The sequence below is a fragment of the Leptonychotes weddellii genome, chromosome 4, assembly GCF_054177405.1.
Source record: "Leptonychotes weddellii isolate Sample4059 chromosome 4, ASM5417740v2, whole genome shotgun sequence".
Taxonomy (NCBI): Eukaryota; Metazoa; Chordata; class Mammalia; order Carnivora; family Phocidae; genus Leptonychotes; species Leptonychotes weddellii.
This window is the reverse complement of record NC_138372.1, coordinates 71,680,688-71,699,255: the sequence shown is the minus strand read 5'-3', so window position 1 is coordinate 71,699,255 and position 18,568 is coordinate 71,680,688. Positions and strand designations below refer to the sequence as shown.

At 37.9% G+C, this 18,568-nt stretch overlaps 1 long non-coding RNA gene across 3 annotated transcripts in view; it reads left to right on the top strand.

Annotated features, from left to right (window-relative positions):
* Positions 1–16,703, top strand: part of LOC145721319 (uncharacterized) — a 101,744-nt gene extending 85,041 nt beyond the window's left edge. For 2 of the 3 annotated variants that reach the window (XR_014144991.1, XR_014144992.1), the window contains one exon: positions 16,399–16,703. This is a non-coding gene — a long non-coding RNA (uncharacterized LOC145721319). Of the gene's footprint in view, positions 1–11,521; positions 15,741–16,398 lie in introns of those variants that run through there. The other variant, XR_014144993.1, reaches the window with a different exon arrangement.
* Positions 16,704–18,568: the final 1,865 nt, after the last annotated feature.

Sequence of the window (18,568 nt, the reverse complement as noted above, 5' to 3'; positions counted from 1 at the left end):
TGATTGGAACTAAAAAGCAAGCAGAAAAAATATTTCTTAAGTACACATTAAAGCTTCAAAGAGCTGACAAGGTATCTTGTGAGGAATTACTTGGTCAAGATCTGGGAGAGGATAAGATTTGAGAGAGGTGAGCCTAGATTTGGTGACTTTGTTCGCCTGGGGTATATGACCTAAAATAGAGTTTTATGGGGTTAGGAAGATAAAAATCTAGTCCAGGTCCTACCAAGGGTAGGACCTTGGTACACCATGATGTGGGTTGATACCCTAAAGAGCTGAACCCCAACAGTAAAGGTAAACTAAAAGAACCTCAGTGATGTGAGCTGAATTTTGGAGCCTCTTTTTCCTTCAGGGATATTGCTGATACTTGGCATGAGCAGGGGTCTGAGAAACAGGACTGTATACTAGGAGAGAGCTGCTGCTTGGTACAAGAATTAGCAAACTTTTGTAGAAAGTAAGAGAGCCTCAAGCATACAGCCGGTTATCCTGTTGGGATATTTGCCAAATCCTAGGGTTTTACAGAATGGGAGGCTAAACATCTCATTGGAAAGCCTTTGAAAAGCAGAGCAGACATTTTGGCAGTCACACAAGATACAGCCTAGAGTTATGAACCTGCCAATGGGGGGAAACCCCAATGAATTCCCAGGTTCTCTATTTAAAACCCTAGAGGGCTATGCTCTTGGAATGGAGATCAGCCAAAAATAGCTTGATCTTTACCAGAGCTGCAGCCCAGCCTCCATTCAGCACAGTGCCTGATTGGGTTAAGATGACCAGCTACCGGGGCGCCTGGGTGGCTCGGTCGTTAAGCGTCTGCCTTCGGCTCAGGTCATGGTCCCAGGGTCCTGGGATCGAGCCCCACATTGGGCTCCCTGCTCCGCAGGAAGCCTGCTTCTCCCTCTCCCACTCCCCCTGCTTGTGTTCCCTCTCTCGCTATGTCTCTGTCAAATAAATAAAAATTAAAAAAAAAAAAAAATGATCAGCTACCATTTTATCTGTCTACCCAAGGGAAGGGAAATGAAATGAAAGGGAAGGGAAACCCTCTCTGGAGTCACTATGTGAAAAACTAGAGGACATGGCAAAAGACATGGTGGCATGATCAAAAACTAAGAGATAAATATGGACAGTAGAATCGGATCCACAGATGATCCTGATAGTGCCTCAAAAAGTTAAATAGGGAATTACTGCATGATCCAACAATTCTGCTTCTAGGTATATACCCAGAAGAATTGAAAGTAGGAACTCAAGCAGATACTTGCATACCAGTGTTCACAGTAGCATTATTCACAATAGCCAAATGATGGAAACAACTCTAACATCCATTAACAGATGAATGCATAAACAAAATACATGGAATATTATTCAACCTTTTTAAAAAGAATGAAATTCTGATGCATTCTACAACATGGATGAACCTCAAAAACATTATGCTAAATGATATAAGCCAGACACTAAATGACAAATATTGTATAATTCCACTTATATGAGGTACCTAGAATAACAATTATATATAAATTGGGAGAATGGTAAAAGGAGTTAAAATGTTTAAGATTGTATGTAGGGTAAAAGTATCAACTAGTTAATATCAATTAGTCTATTCATAATTAATAAAATGTCCCTCAATAACTTTAGACTTTGTTGATTGAAATATGCATATTGTTATTTCTAGGATAGCCTCTGGAATAGAAAAAGAGTGTATCCTCTCCAAACTAATAAAAAAAAAAGGAATAATAAAAGAATACTCTGTTCTAAAGAAGGCAAGAAAGTAAAGAAAAAAGGAACATATAGGCAGTAGAATTACAAAATACATAATAAGACAATAGATGTCAAATATTGAAATCCCAGGAAACAGACTCAGAGACTGAGACTTGCCTGCAGGATGTTTATTGGGATGGGCTCTTGAGATTAACATCTGTGGGGAAGTGAGGAAACAGGATAGACCAGAGAAGTTAAACTGCACTACAGTGGTAACAAAGACCTCAGTCAATTCTACAGGGAACTTTGGAGCTGGGGTAGTCTTGCAAATGTCCGGGCATTTATATCCTGTCACTGACCAGTCACTGGATACAGTTTTCTACCCTCTTCCACCCTCTCTTAAGGGGACATTACCTTGGGTAAGGCTGTATTCTAGGCTGAGGACAAGTCCCAAAGAAAAATTCAGCTGAGAGCTGTTGACTACTTAGATGACCAACAGCTGAGGGAATGAGTGTTCCAGTTCTGGAGAAGATATGGCTGACTTACCATGGCATTGGCTGTAGTATATTTCAAACCAAATATGTTGGTAATTACATTAAATGTAAATGGACCAAATGCTTTAGTTAAAAGGCAAAGACTGTCAGACTGTACTAAAATTTTTTAAAAATTATATTTACAAGAGACACATCTAAAATATAATGATGCAGATGGATTGAAAGTAAAAGAATAGGAAAAAAAACTCATGCAAATATGTAAATTATAAAAGAGCAGATGTTTAAAGGAAAAACCATAGCCATATATATATTGATGTAAGTTTTATATTACACAAACTATACCTCTTTTTAAAGTCTAAATCAGCCCTTACTGGCATGAAATGTAATACTTTTAAAATTTGTTTCTCCTGTGTTTTAGTTTTGCAATGTCTGCCTAAGTAATTATCTGGCCTTTTTACAAATGTTGGCAATATCCACACATACTTTTTTTGGTCCTGGTAATTCCTGTTATGAAATGTAGAGTGTAAACTGATTTTCTTTCTCCCTCTGTATTACTGCATAGTCTGTTCTCTTATTTAAGTGGACTGAACTGAACCAGAGCATATAATAAGATGGCTGGTTTTCAATTTGGATATAAAAATATAAAACTGCATTATCTCAAAACCACATTTAGCAAAAACATGCTTGCCAAAGGATTTGTAGTATCCTGTGTATAAACTCTGGACAGATTTACTTCAAAATCCTCATCTTGATGGACTAAGGAAGATTGTAAAGAAATACAGAAGATCCCAAAGAGGCCCTACAAAAATTACTTGCTGAAGTTTAACAATGTGGGTTCTTTCCTTCCCTTTGTAAGTTGGCAGTTTGACTTTTAACTTTTTCTAGTTCTTTTTTTTCCTATTTTTAATCATTTAATACTTATTTTTAAGATAACTACTATCACATAGCAATCATATAAAAAATATAATCCATTTTAGAAGAAGTATCAGTCAACAAGTATTTTTTGAACACCTACTACATGTCAGTCATTATTCTAGGTGCTGGTGATATAATGGTAAGCAAGATATGCAGAGTCCATGTCTTCAGGAGCTTACATTCTTGTAGTGGAATATGTATAATAAAAACAGAAACAAATAAACAAATGACTTCAGGGACTAAGAAGTGTAATAACAAAGGACATAATAGCAATATTTTGTAGAAAATGGCTAGGGCATGCTTCCTTAACCGTAGTGGCTGGGAAAGCCTTCCCTGAGAAGATGGCATTTTGAATTAGAACCTGATGAGAAGGAAGCAATTGTATGAATATCTGGGCAAAAAGCATTTAAGGAGAAAGGACAGTGAGTAAATGTCCAAAGAGGGGAGTGAGGTTAGGAAATATGGTTGGTTTCATGAATATTTTATAAAAATCTGTATCATTACTTTAGTCATATGTACATTTTAAAATCTTGGATATTGAAGGTACAATTCATCAAGTAAGGAAAACTTCTTGATAATAAGTAGCTCAACCACATCATGTTAGTCTACTGGAAAAAATACTAGGCTGGAGTCAAAGCACCAGACTTACACTTTCTTGTGATGTACTGTATGACTTTTAGTAAGTGACTTCGTTTCCTTGACTTCCTGTTAAGTTCATTGTACAGGTAGGAAAACTATCCCTGCCTGCTTGCCCTACCCACATCACAGATTTTATGGAGATAAAGTAGAATTGAAACAGTTACTATGGCTTTCTGTCATTTAATGATACTCTAACGTATCTATTGAATATATAGAAGGTTCTCACGTCTTTGACTTAATTCCACTTGGCCCATGGCAAGTACCTTAATAGTTGATGTTGCTGTAACCGTAATGTCCCATTCCGAGCATTGCCTCCAAGCTAGATCACTGTATAGGAGTCAAGATATCATAGGTGATCAGCAGAGTGTGATAAGCAGTTTACTTATGTCTAAGAATCATGGTCTGTCTTGTCCTACATAGCTTTCTTGTTCTCTGTATATCTCTGTCTTTTTCCTTCTCTCTCCATTTGTGTATGAGGTCATAGCTATTGTGGTGGTTAAGAGCATAAGCATTGGAATAAATGAGCTTCAGGTTTGAGTTCCAGCTTTGCCATTCCTTAGCTAGATAGCTTTGTCTTAGCTTATGTAAAATGGGGATTAATAATACTGTCTGTCTCATCAGGTAGTTGTGAGGATAAAATGAGTTCATGTATTGAAAGGTTTAACACTGTGCTTGACATATTAATAAGTGCTCCGTAAATCATCATTATTTTCTCAAGTTTATGTCTTTGAATCTGACTCAGGAAGATAAGACATACACACAACATTATACAATCAGGTGTATCAGTCAAGATTCAAGCAGAGAAGCAGAACCCATAAGAAATATATATTAAGAGATTTATTATTTATTATTTAAATTTTTATTACTGTTATTTGTTAACAACATGGATGGACCTTGAGGGCATTATGCTAAGTGAAATATGTCAGACAGAAAGACAGATATTGTATGATATCACTTATATGTGCACTCTAAAAAATAAAACAACAACAAACAAAAAAAAACAAGCTCATAGATACAGAAAACAGATTGGTGTTTGCCAGAGGCAGGGGGCAGCAGGGGAGGCAAAATGGGTGAAGGGGGTCAAAGGGAACAAACTTCCAGTTATAAAATAAGTAAGTCATGAAGATATACAGCAAGGTGACTACAGCTAACAATACTGTGTTGTAGGGCAACCCCTTTGGGCTCCCTCCCTCCTTGGGAGCTTCATATTATCACTTCACTATCGTTCAATAAACCTGGCTTTGCTGCCCACCAAAAAAAAATTATTATTATATATTGTTTATATTTATTTATTATTTACATATTATATATTATTTATATTATTACTTATATTGTTTATATATTATTATTTATAATATATGTTATATATTATTATATATTTGAAAGTTGCTCAGAAAGTAGATCTTAAAAGTTATCACGAGAAAAAAACATTTTGTAACTATGCATGGTAATGGATGTTAACTAGACTTACTGTAGCGATTATTTCACAATGTATGCAAATATCAAATCATTATGTTCTACACCTTAGACTAAGATAATGTTATATGTCAGTTATATTGCAATTTTTTTTTAAGATTTTATTTATTTATTTGACAGAGAGAGACACAGTGCGAGAGGGAACACAAGCAGGGGGAATGAGAGAGGGAGAAGCAGGCTTCCCGCTGAGCAGGGAGCCCGACGCGGGGCTCAACCCCAGGACCATGACCTGAGCCGAAGGCAGACACCTAACGACTGAGCCACAGATATTTATTGCAAGGAATTGGCTTATGCAGTTGTGGGGGCTGGCTAGATGAGGCCGAAATCCATAGGGTAGGCTGTCAAGGACAGGCTGGACCTCTTGGGCATGGGCTGAAGCTGCTGTCCAGAGGCAGCATTTCTTCTTCATCATGAGAGCCTCAGTAATTCTCTTAAATCCCTTCAACTAATTGAAAAAGGCCCACCCAGATTATCTAGGATAATCTCTCATTAAAGTCAGTTGATCATGGGGGCACCTGGGTGGCTCAGTCAGTTAAGTTTCTGCCTTTGGCTCTGGTCATGATCCCAGGGTCCTGGGATCGAGCCCCGCATTGGGCTCCCTGCTCAGCGGGGATTCTGCTTCTCCCTCTCCCTCTGCCCCCCATTCGTGCTCTCTCTCTCTCTCTCGCTCTCTATCTCAAATAAATAAAATGTTTAAAAGAAAATCAATTAATCATGGACTTCATTACATCTACAAAAACCTTCACAGCAACAACTAGATTATTGTTTGCTTTATTAACTGGGGACAGTAGCCTAGCCAAGTTGATACATCCAAAGACCATCAGATGAGATTAAAATGGTTTAGTTTGTACCAGAAATAGTTGTACTACACAAATTTAAAGAAAGAAGGCTTCAACGAACACAGAGATCACTGTGGGTAAAATAGCAGAGAAAGGCTTCATAGAGGACACAGAATTTCTGTAGGCCTTAGAGAATAGAAGGAATTTGGATAGGCTCTCGAGGAGCGTCTTTCTCCTTTTAATTACAAACCAGACTTGTTTTAGCACTTTTATCCCAAAGAGCAATTTGCTGACTAACATTAGATCTGAGAATTCCCAGAAGCATGCAGTTGTAGCCACTGAACCACAGCCTTGGCTGGTGGGCCATTTGGCTGCCTGTAAATTAACATATCTTCCTCTTTTGTCTTTTTATGGTAAGTCTTAAGAACAAATTTAGAATGTTGATCAAATCAGATATGTATTTCATATATATTAGGTACTGTGTGTGAATTAGTGTAATTTAGTAATCAAGTTTATTTCTCATAATTTCAACATTGGAAATCACTATAGAACATTAGTATTATTTACCTGAGATGTTTTCTCTAACCAACAGATAATTTTTATTAAAAGGTATCATAAGGTTAATGGGCTTAAAGCTTAACTTATCTAAGCTTCCAGGAAGCTAGGAGCCAAAACTGGAATTAATTCTGTACATCATACCTTGATTTACAATTTGAATTAAAGTTTCTTATGTTCAGTTTTTAATAAAAGTATGATACTTTCCATAGTCACATCCATCATTTAGAGCTTGATTCCAGTGAAATGCATAATAGCCTTTTAAATAGTAGGTTTCTAAAACTCTGAGAAAGAAATACAGTGGGGGTGGTATATACTGGGAAGCCAAGGTTAACTTGTGGAAGTTTTAAGCACTGAGAACTGTGTTCTGCTCTTCTTTGTTTAAAGGCAGCTTTCTCTGAAACTGAGGGCATCCACTAATTAGATGTGCTGGGAGCATCTATTTTTTTCTAGTTGTGCTTTTTTTCTTTTATCCACCAAGCTAATTATAATATGTTATATAATTCATTGTACATTTTCTCTGATCATAGAAATCACTAATTCACTCATTATTCCAGCAAGTCCTATTTTGGTCCCTAACCATAAAGAAATTTTGCACCATTTGACTGTGTAGTTTGCTGGGTTCTTTAAAAAAGAAAAATAGAGCGGGGGGAGGGAGAGAAATTTTTCTTATATACAATTTTCAGGACAACATTGTTTAGTAGTGATATTTCTGGCATGTTCCCGTATGATTGAGAGTGTTTGTTTTGAGGGTCTATCTGGATAATAATGAGGAATCACTCACTGCCATTCTAGTGAACCTTTGTATTATATGAGCACATGCTTTATTCATTCATTCATTCATTCATGAGAGAGAGTGGGGGATGGGCAGGAGGGTCAGAGGAGGAGGGAGAGTGAAATGTTAAGCAGGCTCCAGGTCCAGCATGAAGCCAGACGTGGGGCTCCATCTCACGACCCTGAAATCATGACCGGAGTGGAAATCAAGAGTCGGATGCTTAACCGACTGAGCCACCCAGGCACCTCTTTTCTTTTTTTTTTCTTTAGAGAGAGAGCACATGCCTTAACTTGGAAGCAATAAAAATGAAAGAGCCCCTAAATTTTATTACAGTCTCTTTTAAGATCTAATTTCTAGAGATAATGGTTTGTTGGTTAAAACAACTAGCTTAACATATACTAAATTTAGTAGTTTAGAAATATGGTTTTAATTAGATAGTAATACATAATTATTTCATTTAGCTTTGCATTTGCTTAGGATCAAAATTATTATTTGACTCTGGAGGTTCATTTTGTGCTATTATCCTCTGTTTTTAAAATATGGGGCGCCTGGATGGCTCAGCCATTAAGCGTTTGCCTTCAGCTCAGGTCATGATCCCAGGGTCCTGGGATCGAGCCCCACATCGGGCTCCCTGCTCTGCCGGATGCCTGCTTCTCCCTCTCCCACTCCCCCTGCTTGTGTTCCCTCTCTGGCTGTCTTTCTCTCTGTCAAATAAATAAAATCTTCAAAAATATATATATATATGGGATGAATCCATTTGGAACCTGCTGTTTTCAGAGTACAACCTTAATTTTTTCCTTTTAAGAAAAGTAACGTTTTCTTTTATGCCAATTTGAATTAGATTACCAATCTCTTCTTGGTGAATTTACAGAAAAATACTTACTAAACAAGTTTATTTCAAATCTTAACAAACATAAACCCTATTCTAAGCATAATGCTACTGGTTCTAGTAGCATGTTTGGTGTCCTTTGTATGTTGTGCTGCACTCTCTTATATCATGTGATGGTCACTGTAATCCTGAAAGAGGTGGTCTTGTTACTATTAGCATAATTCTGAGAAGCAGTGAAGAGACTAAGGGTTGAAGCCAGTTTAGAAGAAACAAACCAACGGTAAAACACCATGTTATTTTAGTTACGTGCTTACTAGTACTTGGTAGAACCAGCAGATACAGAGATAAGATATGTCCCCGCCCTGAAGATGCTTACAGACTAGTAGAGGATATGGAAAAATAAACAAGAAGCACATAATTGAGACTGGGAGTAGGGTTGCTAAATTTAGCAAAACAGACAAACACAAAAACAGGATGCCCAGTTAAATTTTAATTTAAAATAAACAATGAGTTTATTTTTTGAGTATAGGTATATCTCAAGTATTGCCAATAAGCAACTAATAATTTTCCAATATAAGTATGTCCCATGCAGTATTTCACTGGGCAATCCAACTGAGAACATCCAGAAGACTTTCTGGAAGAGGTTATATCTTAACTGGATTTTGAGGAATAGAACATTACAAGCAGAAGGAGGCCTGTGCATAGCCACAAAGATAGGACAGAATGCTACATTCCAGGAAGCACCTGGCTAGACCAGAGAGCATGAGGAACGGTTTACTGAGATCACATTAGCACAGTCAAAATCATAAAAGCCCACGTATGTCCTGTTAAGGAGTTTGCCTTTTATCCTCAGGGCAGTATAGAGTCAATAGAAGTTTTCTTTTCTTTTCTTTTTTTAAAGATTTATTTATTTATTTGAGAGAGAAAGCAAGGGGCCAGAACACAAGCTGGGGGTGGGGGTGAGGCAGGGAAAGGGAGAACCAGGTTCCCCACTGAGCAGGGAGCCTTACATGGGGCTCAATCCCAGGACCCTGGTCCCAGGACAGACACTTAACCATCTGAGTCACCCAGGCGCCCCTTAAGCAGGGAAGCAAGTGGTCAGATAAATGTTTCAGAAGAATTTCATCAATTGTGGAGGGTGGGTAGGTTGGGTAGGAGACATCAGAGGCAAGGAGACCAGTTTTATGGTTGTTATAGTAATCCAGGCACAAAGGAGTCAGGGCTTAAACCATGGCACTGGTGGTGGGAATGGAGGAGAAGAAAAAATTTCAAAGGATATTAAGGACATAATTTGATTGCCAGTTGAGTGTGGGAGGGGGGATGAGGAAGAAGAAGAAGTTTAAAACAACTTACTGTTTTTTCCCTTAGATGCATGGGTGGTTGATGGCACCTCTTAATGATGTAGAGAATAAAGAAAGATTAAGTTTGGATAAGAGGAAATAAGTGTCAACAGCAAGCATAGACTACTGTTTCTAGGAGCTAAGCTGGAAATCAGTCGGTTTTGGTTTGGTTTAAATTCTTTAAAATTGTGGTAAAATATACATAACATTTACCATCTTAATCACTTTTTGTTTTTCAGTTTGTCATTACCTTTTTTTTTGCTTTATTGATGTGTAATTGACAAATTAAATTGTAAGATTTAAATTTTAAGAGTACAATGTGATGATTTGATATACATATACATTCTGAAAGGATTCCCTCCCTCGAGTTAATTAACACATCCATTACTTCACATATTTATCTTTTTTGGGACATGGGAGTGAAAACATTTAAGTTCTACTCTCAACAAATTTCATTTATACAATACAGTGTTACCCACTGTAGCCACCATCTTATATGTTAGATCCTCAGACCTTATTCATCCTCTAACTGAACATTTATACCCTTTTACCAACCTCTCCCTGTTTCCCACACCCCCCAGCTGGTGGTAACCACTTTTCTACTCTGTTTCTCCGAAATTTGACTTTTTTTTTTTAATTCCACATATAAGTGATATCATGCAGTATTTATTTTTCTCCATCTGTATTTCACTTAGCATAATGCCCTCCAGGTTCATCCATGTCATTACAAAAGACAGGATTTCCTTTTTTTAAGGCAGAATAATATTTCATGGTATGTGTGTGTATGTATATATCTGTGCACACACACCACATTTTCTTTATTCATCATTGGACACTTTGGGGGTTTTTTTAATATAAGACGAGTTCTTTGTTTTTTTTTTCAAAAATTATTTTAAGTAAGCTCTATACCCAACATGGGGCTTGAACTCACGACCCCGAGATCAAGAGACGCATGTTGTACCAACTGAGCCAGCCAGGCGCCCCACTTAGGTTGTTTCTATACCCTTGCTGTTGTGAATAGTCCTGCAATGAACATGAACAGATATCTCTTTGAGATAAGGATTTCGTTTCCTTTGTATGTATACCCAGAAGTGGGATTGCTGGATCATATGATAGTTCCATTTTTAATTTCTTAAAAAAACCTCCATACTGTTTTTCACAGTGCATTATAACTATTTTTAAGTTTACAGTTCAGTAGTGTTACGTATATTCATTGTTGTGCAAGCAGTCTCCATAACTTCTTCATCTTGCAAAACCAAAACTCTATACCCATTATACAAGAACTTCCTATTTCCCTACCCCTCAGCCCATGGCAACCACAGTTCTACTTGCTGTTTCTATGAGTGTGTCTACTGTAGATACCGTGTAAAAGTGGAATCACACAGTACTTGTCTTTTTGTGGCTGGCTTATTTCATTTAGCATAATATCCTTAGCGTTCATCCATACTGTAGCATGTTTCAGAATTTCCTTACTTTTCAAGGTTGAACAATATTCTGTTGTATGTATATGCCACATTTTGTTTATCCATTTGTCCATCGATGGACCCTTGGGTTGCAGATTCTGCCTTTTGGCTGGGAAATTGTTTTACTTTTTAAATTTTTTTTTAAAGATTTTATTTATTCATTTGAGAGAGAGCACAAGCAGGGGGAGCAGCAGAGGGAGAGTGAGAAGCAGGCTCCTCGCTGAGTAGGGCTAAATCCCAGGACCCTGAGATCATGACCTGAGCCGAAGGCAGATGCTTAACCAATTGAGCCACCCAGGCGCCCCTGGGAAATTGTTTTAAACTGACCTCATCCAGTTTGGTTATGCACACTCCCTAGATTCTGTTTTGAAAGATAATGGTAGCTACTGAAAATGTTTGGTATCAGTATTAACTACTCCCACACAACCCTATTACTGTGTTACAAGGAAAATGATTTATGCCACACATATAGGCATTTATTCAGCACATAGTTATTTGTAAGCAGTCACAAAACCTTTCATATAATCAGTCTGTGAATTTATTAAAGTTCTAATTTTGTCCTTTCAGGTGTTCCTTCAACTTGCATGAAAGATTTACTCAAGGCAAAAGCAATGATACTCCAGAGGCAAGCTTCTATTACCCTCATAATTAGCATCAGACAACTAGAAATTCTGAACCAGTGATTCTCAAAATGTGGTCTCTTTGACCAGCAGCATTAGTATCACTTGGAAAATTGCTCCAAATGCAAATTTTCATCCTCCCCTGAAACCAAATGAGTCAGGGGGCGCCTGGGTGGCTCAGTCGGTTAAGCATCTGCCTTCTGCTCAGGTCATGTTCCCAAGGTCTTGGGATTGAGCCCAGACTCAGGCTCCCTGCTCTGCGGGAAGCCTGCTTCTCCCTCTCCCACTCACTCCCCCTGCTTGTGTTCTCTCTCTCGCTGTCTCCCTCTCCGTCAAAAAATAAACAAAATCTTTAAAAAAAGAGAGAGTCAGGAACTCCGACACTGGGGTCCATTTGTCTGTGTTTTAACAAGACCTTCGGGAGATCTGAAGCTCCCTAAAGTTTGAGAATCTCTGTTGTAAAATGATTAACTCTGAGTATCTCCCCAAAGAATAAGGTTATAGCTTCAGCTGGTTCTTATACCTCCATTATGAAAAGGTAAGGGATAGCCCATATTTTAGCCAATCCACATATCTTAAATACATTCAATTTCAGCAATGATAGTCCATTTCTAACATTCCCTATGATATTTAACAAGCTAAAACTTTCACCAATATAATCCTAATTTGCTAATTAACAAAATCCCAGAAATGGATCGATCTTGATTAAGCTGTGGACAATAGAAGCGTGTGTAGTAGTTGTCTCGGAGCATGTGCTCCTTTATTACCTGATTAGACTCCGGCAGAGCACCTGTACATTCCTGGACTATAAATGCACAAATATCACACTGTGTCCGCTGAAGAATTTTAAAGTAAATGACAGACATTATAACAGAAGGGAAGGAGAGAGTGGAGAAGGTTCGTGTGTGTGTGTGTGTGTGAGTGTGTGTGTGCATATGCGTGTGTGTAGGGAGAGGAAAAGAGTGTGATGAGCACAATTAATGGCTGAGAGGAAGAATTCAGGAAAGAGGGGAAAAAAGAAAGATTGACGATACAGTGAGAGTGCCGAGAATGGTGAAGATTAAAATAGCTGATGTGGGGAATTGGAGAGGGTGCTGACCAGACTTGGAGAATTTTCAGGCAACCCAACTCTCCTGTTTTTTCCTAAGGAAAAAATTGGCAAGATTGTCTAAAGTACATTTTTAGAACATGGATCTTAGAAAATGATTTAGAACCTAGCACTTACACATCTGTTCATTGTTACTGCCCCTTGAGGTACAGTTTCCATAGTTCACGAAATTACCCCTTCGGTGCCAATGGGTTTTGTAAAATGTAGCTAAAGAGTGCCATCTTCTGGTACCACCAGGTATGTGCAAACAAAGGCAGGATGTATGGTGGAATCCTCAGAGTAATGAAATCTCAGTACTGGAAAAACCTTTAATATTTTCTGCTGAGCATCCTGTTGTAAAGTTAACTTCTTTATAATCTGTGTCTTTTTACTTAAGAGATCAGATTACTAACAGTGACTATAGTTTGTGTGTATGGCCGTGCCTGGAAAACAAACCAAACTGGATGTGGCCAACCGTACTTTTCATATAAGCGTATGGGGCATTGGCTTTCGGTTTGTGCTGGAAGCCACAAGCTGAAGAGGCTGCTCTTTGTGACTACCTCTTTGATGCAGGGTTGGCTTGAGGCCTCAGCTCAAAACAGGAATCTGATTCTTGTAGCTGAATGTCAGACTTGTCTTCACCGCTTAACGGTTTACCAATAAGATACTGATTTATTCTCTTTTTTTAAATGTTTAACGCATTATAGAAAAGTATTAATTTTATCCTCCGTAGGGTTTTAAAATCAAAACCACTATGTTTTTTTAATCATGGTTATTTTGTAAACATTTACTGAACACTTAAAATACTAAATTCTGTTCTGTGTGCTAGCAAGGGGAGGTTCAAAGATGAATATGACCTTGTCTCTGCCTTTGAATCATCTTACTTTCCACCAGGGAGGTAACATGAACATAAATGATGTTAGATTAGGGAATATAAGGAAAGAAGGGAGGAAGAATGTAGGATCAGGAAGGAAATAGACAGTCTCAAGATTATCCACTAGAAAGATGGGTGTTGTGGAAAGGGCCACGTTTAAATCTTGACCTGGGGCAGGGTTATGAGTAGAGTGTTCCTCAAGATTCAGGAGCCAAAAATCAGGACATTTGAAGCAAATAGCTCTTCAAGTCCTATTCCAGAAGCTGTTCATAATAGAATGTGCTATTTCTGCATAAATACCCAGAATACAGTTCATTTATTCATTCATTCGGCAAGTTCTTTTTATGCACATTTGATTATTTGTCAGGCATTGTGCAAGTCCTAAGGAAACAAAGATGAAAGTCCTGTCCCTACTTTGAGTTGCTTGTGCAGAGGGAATGAATGTGACCAGAGCCTCTTAGTAGGAACACTGTGGATGGGCATCCGACCCAGCCATTATGAAATCTGCTCTACGTGTTCCTCTCCAAGATTAAGTAATTCTGGTTCTTTTACCTCAGTGGCTAATTAAAAACACAGGCTCTGGAGGCAGACCCTCTGGTTTCAGAGTCCAGCACCACCACTCGCCTGCCCTGCAAATTTCTTAACCTCTCTTGCCTTAGTTTCTTTATCAATAAAATGGAGATGATGGTAGTATCTATTTTATAGGGGGGTTGTGAAGATTAAAGAGAGAAACACGAAAAGCTCTTAGAATAATGTTGACATATAGAAAACAGTGTGACAAATACCCATGTACCTACCATCTAGGTAACAAGCTTTTGCCACATTTGCTTCATTTCTTTTTTAAAGAAAAAAGCATTACAGGTACAATTGAAGCTCTCTTTATCCTCCCTGATATTCTCCTCCCTCTTCCCCAGGGGTAGCCACCATCTTGAATTTGGTGTGAGTCCTACCATCATGTTTTCATACTTTCACTATGTGTATATGGGTACATAAACAATATGTAGCATTGCTTTGTGTGTTTCTAAACTTGAATTAATGATACTAAACTGCACATATCATTTTGTAACTTTTTCCACTTGACATTGTTTTCAACATTTTTCCATGTTGTTCTATGTAGCCTGAGTTCTTTCTTCTTTTTTAATTTAAATTCTAGTTAGTTGACATATAATAGTTTAATATTGGTTTCAAGAGTAGAGTTCAGTGGGTCATAATTTACGTATAACACCCAATGCTCTTCCTAACAAGTGCCCTCCTTAATACCCACCACCCATCTGTCCCATCCCTCACCTACCTCCCTCCATCAACCCTCAGTTTGTTCTCAGTAGTTAAGAGTCTCTTGTGATTTGTTTCCTCCTCTCTTTTCCCCACGCCTGAATGGTCATCCATTTTGTTTCTTAAATTCCACATATGAGTGAAATCATATAGTGTTTTTCTCTGATTCACTTACTTTGCTTAGCATAATACAGTGTAGCTCCATCCATGTCATTGCAAATGGCAAGATTTCATTCTTTTTGAGGGCTGAATAATATTCCTGTGTGTGTGTGTGTGTACATATATATATATACACATACATCTTCTTTATCCATTCATCAGTCAATGGGCATTTGGGCACTTTCCATAGTTAGACTGTTGTTGATAATGCTGCTATAAACATCAGGAAGCAGGGCACCAGGGTGGCTCGGTTGTTAAGCAACTGCCTTTGGCTCAGGTCGTGATCCCTGGGTCCTGGGATCGAGCCCCACATCGGGCTCCCTGCTCAGCGGAGAGCCTGCTTCTCCCTCTCCCTCTGCCTGCTGCTCTGCCTACTTGTGCTCTCTATCTCTCTGTCAAATAAATAAATAAAATCTTTTCAAAAAATAAAAAAATAAGCATCAGGATGCATGTACGCCTTCGAACGTGTATTTTTGTATCCTTTGGGTAAATACCTAGTAGTGCAATTGCTGGTTGAGGACCCTCCATACTGTTCTTCAGAGTGGCTGCACCAGTTGCATTCCCACCAATAGTGCTAGAGGGTTCCCCAAGCCTGAGTTCTTTCATTTTAATTACTGTATAGTATTTCATTGTATGAATAGACTTCATTTTATTCAGCCATTCTGTTAATGATCATTTGTGTTGTTATCCATTTTCCACTTAAAAACAGTACTACATCCTGGATGGCACCCTGGGGTCCTCCCAGACTACCTTGACTACCTGCTATTTTTAGAGGGAAAGTCCTACCAGACTACCTGCTATTTTTAGAGGGAAAGATTTTTCATTATGGATTCAATTTTTTTAATGTTTACTGGTCTTATTCAGATTTTCTATTTCTTCTTGCATCATTTTCTATTGTTCTATTTTCCTAGAAAAATTGTTCATTTCAAATATATTGCCATAGTGTTGTTTATATTATTCACTACCACTACCCTTTTCTTTCCTAATAATCTTTATTTGTGCCTTCTCTTTTTCTCATGGTTAGTCTTGTTAAAGGTTTATCTCCTTGGTTAAAGTTTTTTAAGAACTAGTTTTTGGTATTATTGATCTTTTTTTATTTCTGCTTTTTTTTCTTCTGCTTCTTTAGGAGGTTTACTCTGTTATTGTTGGGGTCTTTTTGAGCCTCTTCAGTTGAGTGCTTACTATTTATATTCAGTCAGTTGTTTTTTCATCATTACATTTAAAGCTGTAAATTTCCCTCTAAGAACTGCTTTAGCACATCTCACAAGTTTTAATATGTATACTTTTGTTGTTGTTCAGTTCTAAGTATTCTGCATTTCCATTATGATTTCTCCTTTAATCCAAAAAATATTTAGGAATGTGCTTTTTAGTTTCTGAACATGTCTGTGTTTACATTATTTTTATTGTTGATTTCTTATTTCTTTGTACTCAGCGGATGTGGTCTACGTGATCTAAATCCACTAGAAACTCTAACCTTTACGAGGTTTCACTCCAGCTCCTAAGTCAGGCCTCAGAACTCCCACCACCTTTGCCTCAGTGAAGACACATACCAGTGAAATTGCTGGCCATCTGCTACAAGCCAGAGATACCAACCAGATGGTTCTGCATTCCCTAAAAATCTCCAGAGGTTGACCTGGGGAAGAAAATATTGAGCATCTCCCATGTGGTCCCCCCAAACTTGAGTCTAGGAACTAGATTGCTCTGTTCCTCCTATGAAAATGAAACCTCATGTTTTCAGTTACAGCCAGGTCTACAGAAAGCAGGCGTGGTCAAGGCTTACCCAGGAACTTCTCTGGTAGTGACAGCTGAAGAGCAACAGCTTCTGGGTGTTGGCACTTACTTCTTCACATGGGCAGGGCTCTCCATCTCTACCAAGGCTATCCTCATCCTCACAGCAAACTGTAGAAAGTGTTGGTAGGAGGGCCTTTCAAGAATTGAGTAATTAACAGACTCGACTGTGCTTTGGCTATTTCCTTGGGATCAACGAAAAATTTAAGCCCCCAAGATGAAAGGCTCAAGAAATTATCCACAATCCCTGTCCTTACACAAGAGAAGCCCAGTGTTGGCCCTTAATAGGTTGCATGATCCCAAGAACCAGAGCTGGGCAAGATTGATCTGTGAGCAGCATCATGTCATCAGACTGAGGGAACCAGACAGACAAGGAGAATTTTGGCGAAGAACAATCAAAAGGTAATTGCAGAAACCAGAAAAAAGCAAGAGATCTAAAGCAAAGATTGGGAAATGAAGGTCAGAGGAATTTTTGCCAACTACAGGAACATACCATAACCTTGTATTGTTATTTTATATTGGTTAATTCCTTCTTTCTGCTTTCTCTGGATTAATTTTTTTCTAATTTCTTGAATTTTTAATTTATTTGTCTTGTTCTTTGCTGTTTATGAACATAATTGAATGGAGTTCTTTAAGCAGTTCTTTGATTTTATCATTAGTTTTATTTTCAGTTTCTGTTATTGTTATTTCCTAGATACTTAAAATTTCAATTTGGACTTTGACTTTCAAGAATTAAAAGAACATTTAATTATGTATGGAAAAATGTTTTGTTAATTCCAAGTTTTAGCATAATGTGATTGGAGAATACTGTTTGTGCCATTTCTACTAAGTGGAATGTATTAAGGCTTTGGTCTAATTTTATAGGTGTTCCGTGGGCATTTGAAAGGGCTGTTATCAAGGCATGCATGCATGCATGCATGCATTTATTTATTTATTATTCATTTGAGACACAGGGATACAGCAAGAGAGAGAGAGAGCATGAGCAGGGGGAGAGGCAGAGGGTGAGGGAAAAGCAGACTCCCCGCTGAGCAGGGAGCCCAATGTGGGGCTCCATCCCAGAACTCCAGGATCATGACCTGAGCCGAAGGCAGACGCTCAACCATCTGAGCCACCCAGGCGCCCTGTTCTCAAGGCATTTAGATCTACTTTATTAGTCAGGTTTTTTAGTTCTTCTATATTCTTTTTTCATAGACTTCTTGATCTGTCATGGACTAAGAAAAGTGAACTAGGATCTCCTACTCTAATACCTTTCTGTTTATTTCTTTTTCTATTTCTTATAGATTTTGTTTAATGATTTTTAATTCTACTTTGCCTTATAGAAACTCACGAAAGTAATATCTTTGTTGTGGATTGTGTGTTTTATCATTATAAAGAGCCTTTTTTTTTTCAACGTTATTTAATGCTTTCTCCACCTCTGACTTCAACCTTGTCTGGTGTAAGATTGTGACTTAATTGTGTTTTCCTTACATTTGGCTGCTATACCTGTACCATCCTTTATTTTCAACTTTTTTGACACTGTTTTCTGAGGATATTTTTCTTTCAATAGATGAACTTATCGCACTGACATTTATAGATATGACTTAGTTCTGTAGCACATTGTATGACCTACTTTCTGTTTTGAAGGATTCGTTTGGTTTGTATCTTTCTCTAGATGGTGTATATTTCTTTGTTTTATGCATGTTCTTCTGATAATTAGGAAGGTTTGTGTTCTGTATTTAGCTCTTCTACTGTGTAGCTTTTTATGCTGTAACTTTTAAAAATGTACTTTATCCTCTATTTCCTTAGAACAAATCTACTTATTATAAGCATTGACA